Source organism: Protopterus annectens, chromosome 5.part0, assembly GCF_019279795.1.
Source record: "Protopterus annectens isolate FY-2018-M chromosome 5.part0, PAN1.0, whole genome shotgun sequence".
In the NCBI taxonomy this organism is placed as follows: Eukaryota; Metazoa; Chordata; order Ceratodontiformes; family Protopteridae; genus Protopterus; species Protopterus annectens.
Window position 1 is genome coordinate 939,677,838 of NC_056735.1, and position 19,879 is coordinate 939,697,716.

Consider the following 19,879-nt stretch of genomic DNA (forward strand, 5'->3'; position numbering starts at 1 on the left):
ATTAAAGGATCTCATTTCATTCTGATAAAAGATTTTGATTTTAGCCAGATAAACAAGTTGAGCTTTGATTTTATTTTGCTTTAGCAGTTTTACCAATGGCCAAGATCTCTTTCTCATTTCTAGGACTCTCGTGGAATAATCATTGTCAAATCTTATTTGGTTACCTTTAAATGACAAAGGGCTTTTTCTCCATGCTGTTTTTAGTATTAGTTCTTTGTCTAAGAAGGATAGAAACTTCACAACTATGGATCTTGGGGCAGCTTTTGGAGAAGAAGGAATAGGTTTCCCAATGGCTCTGTGTGCTCTTTCAAGTCCATAGGACAAACCTTCTTTTAGGTCCAAAAAATCAGGCAGCCAGGAGTTTAAAAAGGTAATGATGTCTTCTCCTTCTGTTTTTTCAGGAAGACCAAAGATTCTAATATCTGTTTTCCTCTCTCTATTTTCAACATCATCCACTCTATTTATTAGCCGGTTATTTTGTTGCAAGATAAATTCACAGTGATATTCATCTTCTTTAAGTCTTTCGTCTATATCATTGAGTGAAGTTTCAATGTCCAGAATTTTAGACTGCTGCTGAAGAATTTCCTTCAAAACATCAGTTTGTTGTTGATAGTTTATTTTTAAGTTTTTAAGATTGTCAGTTAATCTATCCATCTTTAAGGGCAGTTCCTGAAGAGTAATAGATATAGACTGAATTTCTTTTTTTAGTGAGGAATCAGAATGTAAGGATTTTGAGTTGCTCATCTCTGTTCAGGTGAATAATTATCAAATTTGACAGGAAAATTTTTAAGAAAACGTACCAAAGTTGTACATCCAGTAGATTACAGATTCTAAAACAGATTGTTCAACTTTTAGTGAGTAGATGATAGAATTTAATTAAACATTTTCCCTGTTTTCTAGTAACTGATGTGGAGCTCAAGAAAAAAGCTGTTACCAGTTGGCAACCTAATGCACTCATTTTTAACATACAAACAGATTTTAAGAAGTTATCCTTTTCTAATAGGATCCCAGCCTATATAACAAAACTGAAACAATTTAAGCCCTGGCTAGACACAGAAATAAAATTCTTCCTAGATATAAACTTAAATAGTGAGGTAAATGTAATCATCCTATGGGACTCCTTGAAAGCCTATTTATATGGTAAAACTATTACTTGGTTTAATAACAAAGCAAAGGAACAGGAGTCTGAACTAACTAACATACAAAAACAAATTACATTAGTTAATAATGATAATACAAGATCTTCCTCCAATAAGAATAAGGAAATTGAATCCTTAAATAAAAAGTATAATGACATCTTAACCCACAAAACTAATGTAGCCCTAGAAGAATTAAGGTTAAATTCTTAATCTGTATCCCCAAGACATATGCGTAATCTTACACTAAGAGTTAAAAGAAATTCTATTGAAAATAACATTGTGAGTGTGATACATGAAGGGAGAAATAATAAAAAAGTCTCTGACATAAGTGATATTCTTGATGCCTTTAAATATCATTTCTCAGAACAAAATAAAAACAAAGATTCTCAACAAAATATCTCAGACCATGGCCTGGATTTTTCTAAATTGAAAAACTTACCAGAAAAATTAATTAATGAAATTCAAAAAAAATTTCCCTTAAGGAAATTAATGAAAAAATTAAAGAAAGTAAAAACAACAAATCACCAGGCATAGATGGCATTATTAATGAAATATACAAGCTTCTACCACCTTCGGCTATATAAGTCTTACATAGAGCTTTGAATGAATAATATTTACAAGGTATAATTCCACCCTCATGGAGATACTCATTAATTACTCCCATACTAAAAGAAAATAAAGATTCTCATTACTGCAGCTCATATAGACCAATTTCTTTGATTAATAATGATTACAAAATGTTAATGTCTATCTTAGTCAATAGATTTAAAAAATCACTAACACACCTAATCACTGAAGATCAAACAGGCTTTATTTATAATAGACATACCCAAGATAATATTCAAATAATTCTTACCATCATAAATATTTTAAACAGAAATAGTCAAGAAGCACTTATAAATTCCTTTGATATTGAAAAAGCATTTGATTCTTTAAATTGGAATTTTCTTTTCAAAATTCTTGAATTGTATAAGTTCCCTATTTAATTTATTTCTTTCATAAAAATATTTATAATAATAACTTAGCCGATGTAAAAGTAGGGCCATTTATATCAGAATTAATTAAAATTACTAAAGGAACCAAGCAGGGTTGTCCGATGTCTCCAATTCTTTTTGCACTAGCAATAGAACCCCTTTCTCTGGCAATTCAATATAATTCCAAAATAAAGGGATTAAATATATATAATCAATTTGATTCTAAGATAATGTTATTTGCTGATGATATACTACTTACTTTAAAAAATTCAGAAGAATCCTTACAAGAATTAGATTTAATAGTTAAAAAATGTTATTATATCTCAGGATTAAAAATTAGTAGTTCAAAGTCTAATCACATACTATTAAATAAAAAAATCAAATGATAACACCAAAATGACTATAAATTAAATAGTAGGGAAACAGGTTTCTTCTTTAAAATATTTAGGGATTGTTCTATGTGATAATATAGCTTTAACTTTGAATACAAATTACAATAACATTGTAAGTATACTAAAAACTTTTACAGAAAAATGGAATAAATTACATTTAAACTTTGAAGAGAGACTACAATTAATTAAAATGATTCTATTACCAAAAATAAACTACATTGCTTTATTTATACCCCATATTACCCAGTAAACCTATTTTAAGAGAGATAAACAGAATTCTCTTGAAATTTCTATGGTATCCAAAGAAAAGTAGAATAGCTTTCTAAAATCATATTAGACCCTGGGAGTTTGCAGGAATAAAATTTCCAGTCCTATATTAAAGCTTCTAATCTCAAAACAGTATTAAATTGGATAGATCCAAAATTTTCCTCAGCTTGGAAATCCTTACATTTAACTATTATTCTAAATGAAAATAAAGTAATAAAAAATCTACAATTGAATGATCTAAATAATTCATTTTGGTGTACACTGTGTATTAATATACAATATAATATTGTTAAACCTACAAACCTAAATTATATAAACTTTATCTATAATACTTTTAGAAGTTTTGTTAATAATAATGTTGATACCAAATTATGGTTACAACTGCTATACCCATTTAAATTTCCAAAAATGTCTTTAATAATATTAGTGCAGATGTGTTGTTATTGTCTTTCAGCTTTTCCCGGTTAGGGGTCGCCACAGTGGAACTCCGGTCCGCTAATGATTGGCAGTAGATTTTGACGAATGCCAAGGTGCCAGCTCGACATTCAACTTTCAACAAAGGCACACCCATTTACGCATGTCTTTCGAATGCCCACCCAACCACTGGGAGGACATGCAGACTCCACACAGAAGGCACTCCTAGCACTCCAGCCGAGAATTGAACGGGAGAACCTCTTGCTGTGAGGCAACAACGTTACCGCTGCACCACCGCGGATGTTAATAATATTAGTGCAGATATCCTTAATAATTGGGAAATGAAAACATTTACATGCTGGTACCATTGTACAATGAATCTAGATATGCTGGATGTGGAAAATTTAATTAGAACCTTTAATCTATCAAATTCAGATTGGTTAGTTCTTAATAGTATAAACTCATTCACTCGAGACCTATGTAGAACAATAAAGAATTATTTCTTTAAGTCTCCACCCAAATTCATACTTCTTATATATGAAATACTATATGTAGAATTTACTTGGGAAAAATTAATTTCAAAGCTCTATACAATCATTATTAATTATAAAACTACCCCTAATCAAAAATTTTGGAATTTTATCAATAAGGATTTTACCTTGTCCCTATCCCCTGAAAATAAAATTAATCTTCTACAATCCATAAAATTAACTTCTAATTTACAAGTGTGGGGGATCTTCTCCTGGAAATTCTTACATAGGGCCTTCTATACTCCTAGTAAAATAGCTAAATTTAATCTCTCCAAAGAAGTAGTATGCTGGAGATGCTCTTTAAAATGTACAGCTAATTGGTCTCATATTTTTATGAATGTTCTCTCATTCAAAAATATTGGGAGGATATTGGTAATTTCCTTCAAGCTATTTTCACTGATACCTTTGTATTATCAAAATCCTTTTTTTGTGTGTGTATAAATGAATCTACCACAATGAATAATAAAAATAAATATCTTCTTTGGACAATTTTGGTAGTAGCCAAAAATTGCATTACAAAAAAATGGAAATCACCATCCATTCCAAAATTTGAAGACTTCATGATTCTTCTGGATGAAGTAGCACTAATGGAAATAAAAGTTAAAGAACTAAGAATTTTTCCTAGAAAATGGACTAATAACCCTTGAGTGAAAGTCATCACTCTTATTAAGACAATGAATTTGGATACACTTTCTTCTAATTAATCAAACATGATTTAAGAATTGTTGAATATTATATAACTTACTTAAAAGTTTAATTATTTTCATTTTGCTATTCCTTCCTTTATTTTTCAATTGAGGCCTTTGTAAATTTTGTACATAGTTTGTTATAATTTATCATTTAAATTGTTAAACTTATTTTGTTTTTCTTTATTGTTATTGGAAAATTAAATAAAAATTTTGAGCAAAAAAAAAAAGAAAATGTGTATGAATTCAAATGCTCTGAGTCTATCAATGTGTCAGGTTAATAGCACCAATAATTTAAATGTATCCCTGATGTTGTTATGCCATGTCCCTGATTCAATTTGTATTTTTCCCCAATCATATGAGAGGTCTGAAAGGGAAAAAGCACATATTCCACTGACAACCTTAGAAAGATGATAGAATATTAGGTATGCAGTAGCATGACTCAGCTGAAGGATGTGGGTTCCAAAACCCAATTAATTGTTTGTATTGAAGAGTATCAGTTCCCATGTATTAGCCAGACGGGTGCAGACTGTAAGAGAAACACACCAATAATATGAATAAACTCTGGACAGGCCGCAGATTCTGTACAGTTGAATGGCATGCTGTTGCCTAATGGGCAGCCATTCTCGATACTGTAGGCATGTAATCCGATGTAATAGGCATCACGAGGTAATATCATAGTCTTCACTCCCACCCAGTGTCTGATGCAAACACCAAATGCAGTGCATTTGTAAGTGCGGGAGCAAGCGGGTGTAAGCCTGTTTGGCCACCAGTATGCGAGTATTACACTGGTAAACCAATGTAGAGGCTAACTGAGTGTAAGAAACTGTAACTGGAGGTTAGCATTGCTTAGCTCCATGCAAACCCACGCACACCCACTCACAAGTGCTTTAATGTGCCTTAATCACTCCGTATCCAATGGCCTTGTTCTGCCCAGCAACAAAATAAACGGCCTCTGCAAGGCTCAAAACCAGGACCCTGCAAACACAGCTATTGTGATTTAACACTAAGCCATGGCAGACATACAGACATCGGACCTTATCACAAACATATCATCCAGCGCAGTCATTCAACAGTATAGGAAATGTATTCCATCATGTTGAAGTATGTGTGTGTTTATGTCCAGATATAGATACATACATATATATAGATATATCAGGAACATCCCATGTGAACATAAAGCATTACAAAGGAATTAAAAGGGAAACACCAGCAATGCCTGTATTATGTAGTGGTGTTGTCCTATGTAATATCAAGACTCCCTCAGACAGACATGTGTCATTCATACACGCAAACATTTGTACATTGGCTATATACATAACTCTGTGCATGTTATTTACATTAACACAACAGTTCCTGTCCAATCATTATGTGAGAACAGTAGTCTTGCAAGGTGCTGTGTTCAACATCATCATCATGATAAAAGTAAATAGGGTAACCATACAAGGACCGGTAGTGTTGTGTGTACAATGGGGTCATCCGCATCACATGTACCTGGAACATTTGGGAGTCATGTGCATACTAGGACCGTGTGCCTGAGAGACAGGGGTGAGGACAACTGGAGTATTTTGTGATGCATATTAAAAGGGTTACATGTGTCCAGTGGACACGTGTGAAATGGACAGCTATGTATGGGGTAAATGTTGTTCTAGGAACTGATTTGCATTTTGTTTTCATAGGGTGAGAGTGGGATGTGGGGGAAGGAGAGTAGTTATGCTCGTAGAGGATAGGTAGGGTAGGATGACAGACAGGACAGCATACAGGGTCAGTATATGACACATGTGGGGGATACACCTCGGATGGGGAGGGGTGTTTGGCAGTCACAAGCCCATGAGCCCCAAGATGGAAACAGTGGGACAGAGGTCCCCAGCCATGGGCAGCCACCACTGCACCAAAACAGCTGCAAAGGTGGCAGTGCTGGGGGCTGTCTAGGAGGGGCAGCCTCACCCTGTAAATGTGACACTCTGCCCTTGAGCTGGTGTATTTGGCCTAGAAACCCCTTATTGAGCCCCCTACGCACCATGTCCGGGACTGTACAACAGCAGACATGTTCCTGTCTGGACCTACTCCCAGGGGGGACAAGCCCCATCCTCAGTGGTGGTACCACTAGAAGGTGGTGCAGAACCAACAGAGGTGGAGGTCCAAGGCTGGGCCTCAGATGTGCTGGTGCCCAGTGCCATGGCCAGCTGAAGTGGGACAGGAGGTTCTGCCAGGACCTCCAAACCCATGCAGCCTATGGTGTTGCAGTTTAAACACAGATATGGCTTAGTAATAGTCAACAGCATTCAGGATTACTTATAACAGCATGCATAGATATATCCATCAACCCAACACAACAGATGGTATACATTTGCAGAGGGAGCACAACACATGCATATATACTAAATGACATCTGTACAAAGTGTAGAAGACTTCTGACTGCAGCTATGAACAGTGGCCCATTATTGGCATGTCACTGAGAACCCCAAACAGTGTCTGTCATACCACTGTTTCATGTGACATATGTCCAATCAGGAATGCGATGGCAGTAACTCATCACTATCACCACGTACTGAGTGCAATCCTCACACTATGCTCCTGCAGTTCACAGATGTGTGTTCAGTGAGTAACACAGAAAACAAATGGTTTCACACACTGACCAGTCCACAAATGGCCATACAGATGGGGGTCTCTCACAGAGTACTGTCTTGTCAGTTTTAAAACATGCAGAATAACCATTACCACACACAACTTGTTAAACAGGCAGTAGTCTCAATGAAGCATAGCTACACTTGCATGCCGTAGTCATGTCTGGCACATCACCCTCCTGTCTTTAGGCTATTTCTTACTGTGTATGTTGTTTGAGGAACATCCAGATATCATCTGTGATGCCGTTTACCAAACACCAGATCCGGGTACCACTCACAGGGACTGTCATGGGCAAACACCAACATGATGTTTCTAGATATTATACTGTGTTTTTCATGCAATTGGCTATGGGAACATCATCACAGCTGTTCCACATGCAATGAGCTACAGGAGTACTGCAACAGGTGCAGAGGCCATCACCTGATCATGACCATTACTTACAAAACACAAGCTGCTGCTGAGCAGGTGTACACCTCCACATCCACCAGAGAGTGTTTGGGAGGGACAGACAGAGGCAAAGTACATCAGAGAAGGGCTTGGAGTCTAAAACCTAAGCATCGTCTGTCACACACCTGCCACTACAGGGGTTCAAACCCCTGACTGACTAGTCATTACTATTATAAGTGCATGCAGTTACTCCATGTGCCACAAAGCTGACATGTTGGTGTGCTGTAAGAACATATATGTGTGCTGGTGAGCGACATCTGCAACAGAGATATAGTAGACATACATTAGGTGAAGCACACATGCCTGTCCACATGAATGGATGTCATTGTCAACACCACCACACTTTGTAATGGACTCACATTGACACTCTTTGCCAGGCCCACAAATACACTTACAAACTACTTAGTTTGCCAAACTGCAGTAATGCACAGGTACTACGTGCACCACAGGGGATATCCGGAGGTTCTGTGGGCTAGGGCATGTGAACATGTTTGACATCTGTCAGTATGCCAATGGGAGTTATACTCGGAGTGACTGTGGTTGGGAGCATCATACCCCACACGCAGACACAAGGTGCCAGTACTGACATGCATGTGTGCATTGCTTCATGGGTGTGTAGTGGTTGGCTGTGCAAGATGGCTGTACAAGGCTGGGTGAGGGGTAATCCCTGGCATCACGCCACCCAACAATGGTGTGAAGTGTGGTATAGGGGTGTAGTGTTTACAATGTCCCACACAGATGGGTATTGTATGAACTGTCCTGACATCCTGGTTACCATTGTGCATGGCCATAGCTTTGCAATGCATGTCATGTCTGTGTTTGATAGTCCTTGACATGGACATTGCCTGGGATGTGCATGTCCCACAATAATGTACAGTGACATGTACAGGTGTACCTGGTTTGGCTGGCACATGTTGTGTACACAGACTGTTATCCTCTGATATGCCAATACTGGCCTGGTGTGGCAGGACCTGCTTATAGTCAGCAGGCTGACCCTGCACCTGCATTGATAGCATGATACAGGTATTCCCTGGTGTCAGTGGCATCAGTCCATACAGAGCACATGTGTAAGGCATTGTATGGCCTCTGTGGATCACATTTTATGGCACCACGTATCTTGCAGGCATCCAGTGGGGAACATAGTGAAGGCACATTGTCCGCAATTATGTGCCTATTGTACTGCTGTACAGGGTGCCATGCCCTCTGCAGCCCACTGCATTCACACCATGCCTACTATATGTCATCAATGTGCAGGGTACTAGCAACATAGCGGGATATTCTAGGCAAGTGTGTTTGTATATGACACATGGGTTCAGGATGTATTCTGGGCAATAGTAGGGTTGCATACTTTGTTCACCAGGCCTTTTGCCAGATGTAGGAGTATGGCTTGCCAACACAGTCCCTTGGCTGACTGACATCTGTACTCCTCGTGAGGTGGACATTGTCACATATAAGACGGACACCATATAGGAAAACTACAAAATCCGCTCCCCAACATGTCCAGTAGTTAGACACTCACAGCCACTTCCACACAGGCTCTGACAGTCAAACACACACACCTGCCATGTCTTGGAATAGAACCCTACCTAACTAGTGTGTTATACTACAGCATTACACAGTTACAGCATGCGCTACGGAGATCACTGGGTTACAGCAGTCCCAGAGGTGTATGTCTAGGTGGGTGACATCAGCAGGATTGCCAAAGGTGGTCATGTGAATTGTAAAGAGTGTGCATACTCTAAAAAGCATTGTTCTTGTCTCTGGCAGACAGAGACACACACACACAGTTGGCCTCTCTTGGAATGGAACCCCTACCCAACTCGTTTATTACACTACATCAATACACAGTTACAGCAAGAGCTACAGAGAATACTGGGTTACAGCAGTCCTAGAGATGTATTTCTAGGTGGGTGACATCAGCAGGATTGCCAAAGGTGGTCATGTGAATTGTAAAGAGTGTGCATACTCTAAAAGCATTGTTTATTTCACAGGCAAGCAGACACACACACACACACACACACACACACACACACACACACACACACATACACACACACACACACAGACACACCTGACCTGTCTGGGATTAGAACACCTTCCAAACTAGTTTAACACACTACAGCATTACACAATTACAGCACGTGCCATGGAGATTACTGGGTTACAGCAGTCCCAGAGGTGTATTCGTAGGTGGGTGACATCAGCAGGATTGCCAAAGAAGGACATTCCAAGTGTACTGCAGGTTGTACATGTTTATTACCTGCATGTACCCGCTGCTTACTGTCACAAAAACACATTTACACCTGCTTACAACTGCCTTATGTAGTCCTAGTTGACAGTATCAACAAGGCTTACAGGTCTTGAACCCTAGATCATGCACACTGAGGTCACTGGATGTACCACTAAGCCATTTGGGTTGTACACATGTTGCATGGAGTCTATAATGCACATCCTACTAAAGGTATTCCACAGTACTGAAAACAAATGGGACAGTCCCTTTGTGTACATATGTACAGTACCCTTGAATGTACTGTACTCTGTGAAACAACAAAGACAAGTCTACATCTGTACAACTGTCATAACTACATATATATATATATATATATATATATATATATATATATATATATATATATATGCACCTACGGAATGTGTACACGCACACACACACACACACACACACACACACACACACACACGTCTGAACACCCTTTGTGACACAGAAGGTTCCAAAGGAACTGATGTGTACACAAAACGGAAGCATATCTTGTGTTATAACATGTAAATCATAAGCAGTTCACCAGAGAAGGGATGGTTGTTGTGCAAGTGGAGTTTGGGGTGGGGAATGATGGCTAATGTAATTAACCCCGGGGACTGTGGAGTTAGGGTGGAGGAATTATGAGTATGGACCTACACCCCAGGGACCACTTCTGTGTCACTGCTCGACAGTGGCACAGAAAATAACATACCCAACTTTAGTCGTGCTTGACTGTGTATTCTTTACCATTCCTAACTATGTAATACTTTGTAGACACCGGTCACCACAGATGGCTACCATGGTGTGTTAAAAGACATTACACATGTGTATGCCTGGCTACAGGGTAGTCACACACGCAAACACGCACACACTTGCCAGAATTGTGCATACACGTCTTGCCTATGAAAAGGTAACTAGTACAGTGGTATGCAGTTGGGGTATGTGCCACAAAATACATACAATTACACTTACTCTGATTCCACTTCTGAGCTGGGTGACATCACAGGACCGATTACTTGCAGTGGGGAGGGGGGAAGAGAGAGGTTTATCAGTTGGCAAGGATAAAGGCCAGTGCAAAAGGAGGTATCTCTTTGGAATGCAGCAAAACCCACTGTCATGACAGGATGCAGACACAAATACACACACACAACCACACAGCCATTTGCGGACGCACACACTCAGGCATATGCTGACACACACACACACACACACACACACTCAGGCATTTGCTGTCACACACACAAACACATGCACACAGTTGCCAGTGGTGGGATCAGAACTCCTGCCTATCTACAGATAACTATTACAGTACTATGCAGTTACGAGACACGCCACAGAGATTACACATTCCAAGGCAGTCAGACTGCTCTAATTGAGGACAACAACAGGGAGACTGACAGTCACGAAGTACATAGCTGTAGACCTGTGTGTTTAAAGTAGGTGTCCATTACAACCTGTATGCACAAACAAGACACATCATCCACAGGTAGACCTGAGAGGTATAGTTGTAGCACAACAGGAACCCAAACTGGAGTATGGCCATCTGCGGAATGGACAACTACTATCACTATACTGGGTTACAGTGGGCATGCTCATACACTTAGTAGCACAGGGCTGTGTGGGATGCACTCTGATTCTAACCACTGAAGGCCACAGTGTGCATGCTCAAACACTTACATGTACAGAACACGTTGTAATGGGCTCCTATTGTAAACACACAGACTTACAGCTAGGAACATCTTACCGGTCAGTATATATGCACATCATACTGGTTTACTACCTGATACCTGTATATGGCCCATAAATGATATATCTGTGTCTGTGCTGTGTGATACACATGCATACATGTACATGAAGTACTGACATATATATGTTACGTATACATATTCATGCATGTGTGGACGTGACAGACAATAGGTTACCTGGATCGCTACCTACAGCATGTGTCACACACCTTGCTGCCCTGAAAGGCGTACATTGATAGTAGGTTGTGGACAGTGACATTATACATGGAACAGTGGCATGTGGAAGCATAGTGTGTGAGCCACCTTGTGTAATGGTATTGAGGTGCAGGTGTCAAGATGACCTCTCCCAGCTGTGTTAGTAGTTGTCATTATTATCAGGACTGCTACCCTAAGTATATCTCACATTGGTCATATACACAAATTCTGCTGCTGTCCATCATCTTACATGAGGCATTTGCTACCGAGCACATTAATGCCACACACAGTGATGTCATGGTATGGGTGGCAACTGCTAGACCAAAACAATGAGCCAATGTCCTGCTGCTATTATGAGGTTGTCCAGTGTCTGTCATTCCGGGCTGTCATGATTAAATGATGAGCCTTCAACACAGAACACATGCATCCATGTTACACGTGTGCGTGTGGATAATACCTAGGTCGCATTTACCCATATAGCCGCATTCCAAGGCAAATGTCCTACACACAGAAGTAACACCCTGACACCTACATGACAATTGCATTGGATGCTTATGCTAACCAGTGCTAAATGTGTAGCTTTAGTAATTCATTTGCTCAATGTAGAACCTACAATGGGGAATACTGACATCTCTGCAGTGAGGAACACCTGGCTGAAGGCTCTGTAGTGCACAATTGCACTACCACCATATAACTCAGATCCAGACATGTGGGTCATAACAGTGGTATGGACCATTCCTGGTGGTGATGTACACATATTCATAAAGGCTACTCACATGTAAAGACCACTACTTTGACATAACGCATCACAGATGAGTCAGGTACAGGTGGCAGTGGTAAATCCTGCATTCTAGGTTGTATTCTCATATACATCTACCACCTTGTTCCCAGACTACCAGCACACAGCCATATGTGGTATGACATAGTATGGTAGACCACCAGATAACCCTCGATATGTGCTGTTGTAATATATGTACACTTGGCTACTCGGTGAAAGTGGTGGTGTCCTACCAGTACATGAATACAACATCCATTATGGTGTAATGCTCGGCTATGTTTCACACATGGGGTGGGGAAGGTGTGGAATGTATCCTCTTGACCTGCTAGTGCATGTACTGATGTAGACCGCATATGTGTACATGTATTGATGTTTGTGTAGATTCCATGTCTGTGCAGTGTCTGATGTCTGAAGGTGACTGTTATCTTAGTACATCATGCTGTTGCAATACAGCCTCAACATTGCCAACTGTATATGGTGATATGCTCTAAGTACAGTAAGCCATACATGAGGTATGGACAGATGTTTGGACATGACTACTAAGTGGTGGGGCTTCTTTGCAGATGAATGATTACTGAGGACAGCTCACTGGTGTGTTACAACCAGTCCTACAATAACCTGTGTACCTGCTAAGGTCAGGTTTTGTTAATTGAAGTGGAAGACAGAAAATGTAGAATGATGTAAAGGTGACACTGAAGGCAAACTTCATGACACCTGTAAAAGTAATACCTCCCCTGTGCATATATTGTGCATATATCAGCACAGTTGTCAAAGGAAAGAGTCAGTAAGCATTCTACAAGATGCAATAGTGCTGTACTTCTGTAGTACCTATCATGAGGTAGGCAGGTGTTTGATTCACAGTACTGGCACATGTGGGTATGTGTGTCCATATATGTCACGTATGGTTGGGAATACATCCCACATGTTATCACTCTCCTGAACACTGTTGTTGACACCAGTACAGAGTGAAGTGTAAAAAGAAAGGCATAGGCAGGTGGTTAAACCTCACACATGTAAAGTGTCTGTATGTGTGTGACATAGGTGTATATCTTTGTGAAAGCCTGTGTGTGTGTGTGTGTGTGTGTGTGTGTGTGTGTGTGTGTGTGTGTGTGTGTATGGCTGTCTGTGTGTATGGCTGTCCGGTTCCTGGAATGAGGCTGTATTTTACCATAGTAAAATGTTAATGCCCCCTCCCCCAATCCACTCAATGCAATCTAGCATCCCTGTTGATATCATCAATCATAGACAGGCATAATAACTGCCTGTTAACATGTACACCCTGGGGTGTGACCTGTTGTTACATAGCCTACTGATGGACCCCCCTCCCCACATACACTCACTGCACTGTAGTATCCCTGTTGATGTCCTCGATCTTAGGCCATTCCAACTACCTGTACATGTGTAATCTCTGTGGTGCATCTTGTAATTGCGTAGTACTATAATGATGATATGCACATAGGCAGGGGTTCTCAAACAAACACTGGCAACTGTGTGTGTTTGTGTCAGAGTGTGGGTTACTGTGTCTGTGAATCCCTGAGTGTGTGGGTGTGTCTGTGTTTGCATGCTGTCATGGCAGTGGGTATTACTGCTTCCCAATGAGAAGCCACTATTTCCACTGGCCTTTACCCTTGTCATCCGGCATACCACTCTTTTACCCACTCCGTGCTCCAGGTAACTATACCTGTAATGTCACCCACTATGGATGTGATGGCTCTGAACACAGTAGCTTACTACACAGCTATCATGGTCTTGGATCATTAGAACAGTAAACATAATTGAAACATGGGAGAATATAACTGTGATGTGGAAGCTACAAAGTGCATGCAGGTATTGTCATACTGACCTGTGTGTAGTCAACATGTAAATATGGGACACCCGCAAACACTGAAATCCCCTAGCACATGCAACTACACCTGAAAGAGGAAGGCAGAACATCAAGATCAACATGCTGTTAGTGTTGTTACACATGATACATACTGTCAAACGTACAAAATGCATTCTAAAACTGCAATACATGGTATGTCTGCTGCCTGTCAACAATACTCAAAAATATTAATCTACAATTGTCTACCTAGTATGTTCACCCTGTGCATCAGACCATATGAACATGTCCCTGCACTGATGGTGTGGATGACAGGGATGCGGCACAGGCATCATCATATGCACAGGGTGATAATGTTTTCCAGAGGCCTAGGCTGTGCCATTGGATGACATCATGTGTGTGTGTTAGGGCCTGTGATATCATTGGGTGTGTGTGGATGTTATGTGTGTGTGTGTGTGTGTGTGTGTGTGTGTGTGTGTGTGTGTGTGTGTGTGTGTGTGTGTGTGTGTGTGTGTGTGTGTGTGTGTGTGTGTGTGTGTGTGTTGAGGTGCCCTACATTTGTTTCCAGTGTGTATGTATGCATGCACACAGGTCTGGTATGTGGCTGGCCTACACAGGGGTATTCTTGACAGCTGAAGACTGTACAAGGCAGGTTTCACAGTTCATGGTGTCCTGCCACAGCCATGTGACCTGCACTTGCCAGGGGTTGCACGGGCACTACCAGGCAGAGGTCCAGATTGGGTACCATCTGATGACACATCCACTGGAATTGTGTCCTTGTTGGGACCATCCAGGACCATTTGCACGTGGCCTGCTGTGTCCTGGGAGCGGGCATATGCAGTAACATGTTCAGGTAGACCTTCAACAGGTAATGTAGCTGACCTATGTCCACTTGCCAGACGCCTCACTCCCAGCAGATTTTATTTATTTATTGACATTTGTTAACTGGGATTGTCCAACTGGGCTTGTGGCCCATTTTCAGTGGAGACCCCAGGAGAAAAGCTCCAGTTATACATTTTAAAACAAGTACAATTTTAAACAATATTGATATAATAGCAGTTATAGCAAAATGATTCACATGTGTTGGGTTATATGCATAAAGTTAAAGTTGCATTAAAAAGAAGCTAAGTAACAATTTTACATTGATATAGTTCAATAGGTCAACAATAAACATTTTTAGTTTGTATAAAATTGTGCAAATGCATAGTAAACACATTGGAGAGAGAGGTGTAATGAGGTACTAAGTATGGTCCTTTTAAGGGTACATAAAGGGAAGGAAGACTAGGTAGGGTCATGGCAAGGGCAGGTTCTGGAATTGAGAAAATAAGCTTTTAGTTCGTTTTTAAAGTGTGAGGTGTGGGAGATTGAACGTAAGTCAAGAGGAAGTTTGTTCCAAGCATGGGCAAGGGAGTGTTTGTAGAGTAGTTTGCCTACTAACCTTTTTGGGTGGTAAATATCAAGAAATTGTTGGTTAGAAGTATGGAGGGTCCGGGATGGGATGGAGATGGAGACTAAGGAAGATAGAGATGGACAGACGGAGGGTTTATAAACAATAGAGTGCAGCATATGAAATTGATAAGATAGCAGAAACTGGGGAAGTTCAAGCCATTGAAGAGAGTTTAAAGAAATGCAGTAGTGTTAGTTGTATGGGGAGTTAGTAATGAATCAGGCTATTTTATGGTAAGTCTGTTGCAGTTTGTTTAGAGTGGAGGTCTGGATATTGGTAAGAACTGGGGTGGCGTATAAGAGGGAGGGGAGGAGGAGTGCCTGGCCCAGGGTAAGTCTAGATTCAGGGGTTAGGAATTTTTTGTTCCGATATAGCAGATCTAGTTTCTGCTTTGTTTTTTTTTATACATTGGAGTATGTGTAGGTTGAACTTGAGGTTGAACTTGAGTTCGTCATCAATAATGACCCCTAGGAGTTTTGTGTGGGAGTCAGGTTGGATGTTTGTATTGTTAGAAGATGTAATAGAAAAGGAGGTTTTGTGATGAGAAAGAGAACGGGGAAGGAAAAGTAGGAGTTTGGTCTTTTTGGGATTTAGGATCAATAGGTTGTGAGAGAGCCATTGTTCAGTGGATAGTAGGGCCTGTTGGGTCAGGGAGTGTAGTTCAGGAATGTTATTTGAGATGGATATAAGTGTGGAGTCGTCGGCATACTGAATAAGGGAGGATTCTTTGCATGAGGTGTAAAGATTATCGGTGAAGATGTTAAACAAAGAGGTCCCAAGATGGAGCCTTGGGGAACACCAGTGGAGATGGGAAGGAAAGGTGAGGAGGATGAGAGCCATTTGACAGATTGTTCTCTGCCAGATAGGTAACTATTAAACCAGGCAAGTGTGGAGGGGGATAGGTGGAGATTTGCGAGTTTGGATAGTAGTAGAAGATAAGAGACAGTATCAAAGGCTTTGGAGAGATATAGGAAGAGACAGGAAATGAGTTTATTGTTATCTAGGGCCTCTTCAATGATATGACTGAAGGAGTGGAGGGCAGTGGTGGTGCTGTGGTGAGGACGAAATCCATGTTGTGTAGGGGTAAGTAAGTGGTGTGTGAGGAGGTGATTGAGAAGCTGTGAGTGAATACATTTTTCTAATATCTTGGAGATGGGGGACAGAATGGCAATGGGTCGGTAGTTTGAGGGGTCAGTGGAGTTTCCACCTTTATGAAGAGGGATAGTGAAGAAAGATTTCCAAAGGGTGGGGACAGTTGATTCCAGAATAGATCGATTAATTAGTATAGATACAGGATAGGCAATTGAATCAGCAGCAAGTTTGAGGAATGTAGGAGATAGATTGTCAGTGGAAGGAGAGCAAGGTTTTAGCTTGAGTAGTAGAGATTTGATGTAAGTAATGGGAACTGGCTCAAAAGAAAACAAAGTTGTGTTAGTGGGACTTGGAGAGGTGGGTGTTAAAGTAGAGTTTGGCTTAGAGGTTACCAGATTTTGGATGGAAGAGATAAAGTGTTTATTCAGGAGGGTAGCTGTTTCCTGAGAGGAATAGTTAGGGTATGGGAAGGGATTAGAGGGCTTTCCAGGATAGATGTTCCAGCACAGACATTCCACACTCGAGGATAGACATGCCATGGTCAAGGACTCCCACCATGTCACCCAATCGTCTATTCAAAACATCTGTAAGATGAGGGTGAGCATTTGCAAGTGCCTGGATATTGTCAGTTAATGAATGGACAGCAGCCCTCTGAAGCCTCAGATCTTCTCTATTGTGCCATTCAGCATGTGCCTGTGCCTCCATTACAGCCCAAAACATGCGTCTGGTGACTCCAGCTGATGTGCTTTGTCTCGCAGGGATATGTTGGCCAGTGGTCCTCCTACGAGCAGCACTGGGCACATGCCGGTGTGGAACATCACCAGTCTGTTGACTGGGATCATGGTGTGCAGGCACACCTTCCATAGTCACCACACTTCCCTGTTCCATGCTACCACTCGCCAACTGTCCTTCCTCTATGGCTGGTGGTGATGGGGTATGTGCAGGCAGGGGAACTGTGTGCGAGTATGAGGGGGAGACAGGTAGAATGGCAACCAATGGCACAGATTCAGCCCCTGACAACCCTGCCTGTGCCTCAATCATACTATCATCATCATTGCTAGAGTCTGTGGGGACACTAACATCAGGTGGACCACAGGAGGGAAATGCACCTACATCAACACCTGTGAGGGGAAGACAAGAACTGTACATTACAAGTTATACCAGACACACACAGACAGACAGAGACACACACACAGACAAACAGACAGACAGAGACACACACAGACCAACAGAGACACACAGACAGATGGAGACACACACAGACAAACGGAGACACACACAGACAGAGACACACACACAGACACAGACACAGACAGACAGACACACACACACACACACACACACACACACACACACACACACACACACACACACACACACACACACACACACACACAGACACACACACACACAGACACACACAGACACACACGCTACATGGAGATGATATGGCAGATGGCATTCAGCTTAGACAATTATAGTTTCAGATTAGGCAATTTTAGTGTTAGTTAGCATACATCCCTGAGTTGCACACAACAGTATGTGTGTGTTATAGCAGACAACATGCACCTTACACAATTATAGTGGTTGTTAGCATACATGCCTGTATTGCTCCATTTGTGTTAGTAGCCTATGCCCCATACCTGCAACACAATGCATGCACTTTGCACTATTGCACTGCAGTGCCATGGTGTGTGCAACATACACCACATGTTAACAGACTATCACTGACCTTTGTATATCTGCCACTGATGCTTTCTGTTGGCCACCGCCCCTATGTGTGAGGACATGAGCAGTAGGGTATGTTGACGGCATACTATGTTTGCCTGAGCCCTAGCTTGCTTATCTCCCCCAAAGCAGTGCATGTCTGTTCAACATTATTCCGCCTACCCCTGAACTGAGTGTAGACATTGTGCATGTGGCTGTACACACATGTTTGACATGGCTGTCCCTACTTTGCAATGGTGCCACAGACCAGTACAGGTTTACAGTACACTGGCCTGCTATGTGGCGTATGACCTTGCCAATCACATGTAGTATGACATGTCTTCTGCTGACATTTTGAATGACATGCATGCATGTGTAACACAATGATGTCCTTTCCAATCTACAATACGGTAATGGTTTTCCAATGCAGGGACCTTCAACTGATGCAATGTTGTCTGTCCACCCTAAAAATATGCAGGGACATACTGTACATTGAGCTGATGTGCATAGCCATTGCAGGGCATCATGTGGCTTCACAATTGCTATACAGTGTGAGCTACTGACAGTTCATAGCCATGACTATGTTCACATAAAATACATATCTAATGTGGAATGTGACCCACGTCACTGAGGTGTATACACAATAAACCCTAATGTGGAATGTGTGACACAGGTCACAGAAGAGTATACGGATGACACCCCTGCACATCTGCAACCATATTACTGATACCTGGCAACTATGCCCACACATGGCTAACTTACAAATACTCTATGTCCCACATGCCATCTGTGTACCTCACACACATGAGGAGCAGGCATGACAGTGATGTCTGACACCAGCAAGGTAAATGTACTGCATCTGTGGCTTGATGTGGATGTATGTGTATGTTGTGCAACACATGTATGTATTTGGATACTGTATAGGCGAATGCTTCCATGTCATGACACACTCAAGATGTTCAAGACATGTTATGTAGTAGTTTCATGTTATGCCTACACAAGCTGTTCACAGGCCTGTATGATGTTTAGTGTTTCACATCTGCAATATCACCATTACACAAAGGCCATAGTTGTATTGTGTCGAGCCAGTGTACAACAGGGTATACACACATGTACATCACTTCTACTGTGTGTGTTGCTTCATGTCTCTGGCCATCCTACATGGCCATGTGTACACATGTTCAGTCCAATGGTTGTGATGGCCATCTTATTTCACATGTCAGTGTTATCCCATATGACATACATCCATAGATGTCATATGCTCCACTGAGGACAGGGTTATGCAGACAAAGGGTGGTATGTATGGGATGTGAGACATGTTTTGCAGGATAGTTGAGCAGTGTTGCAGTCAGCCCACTG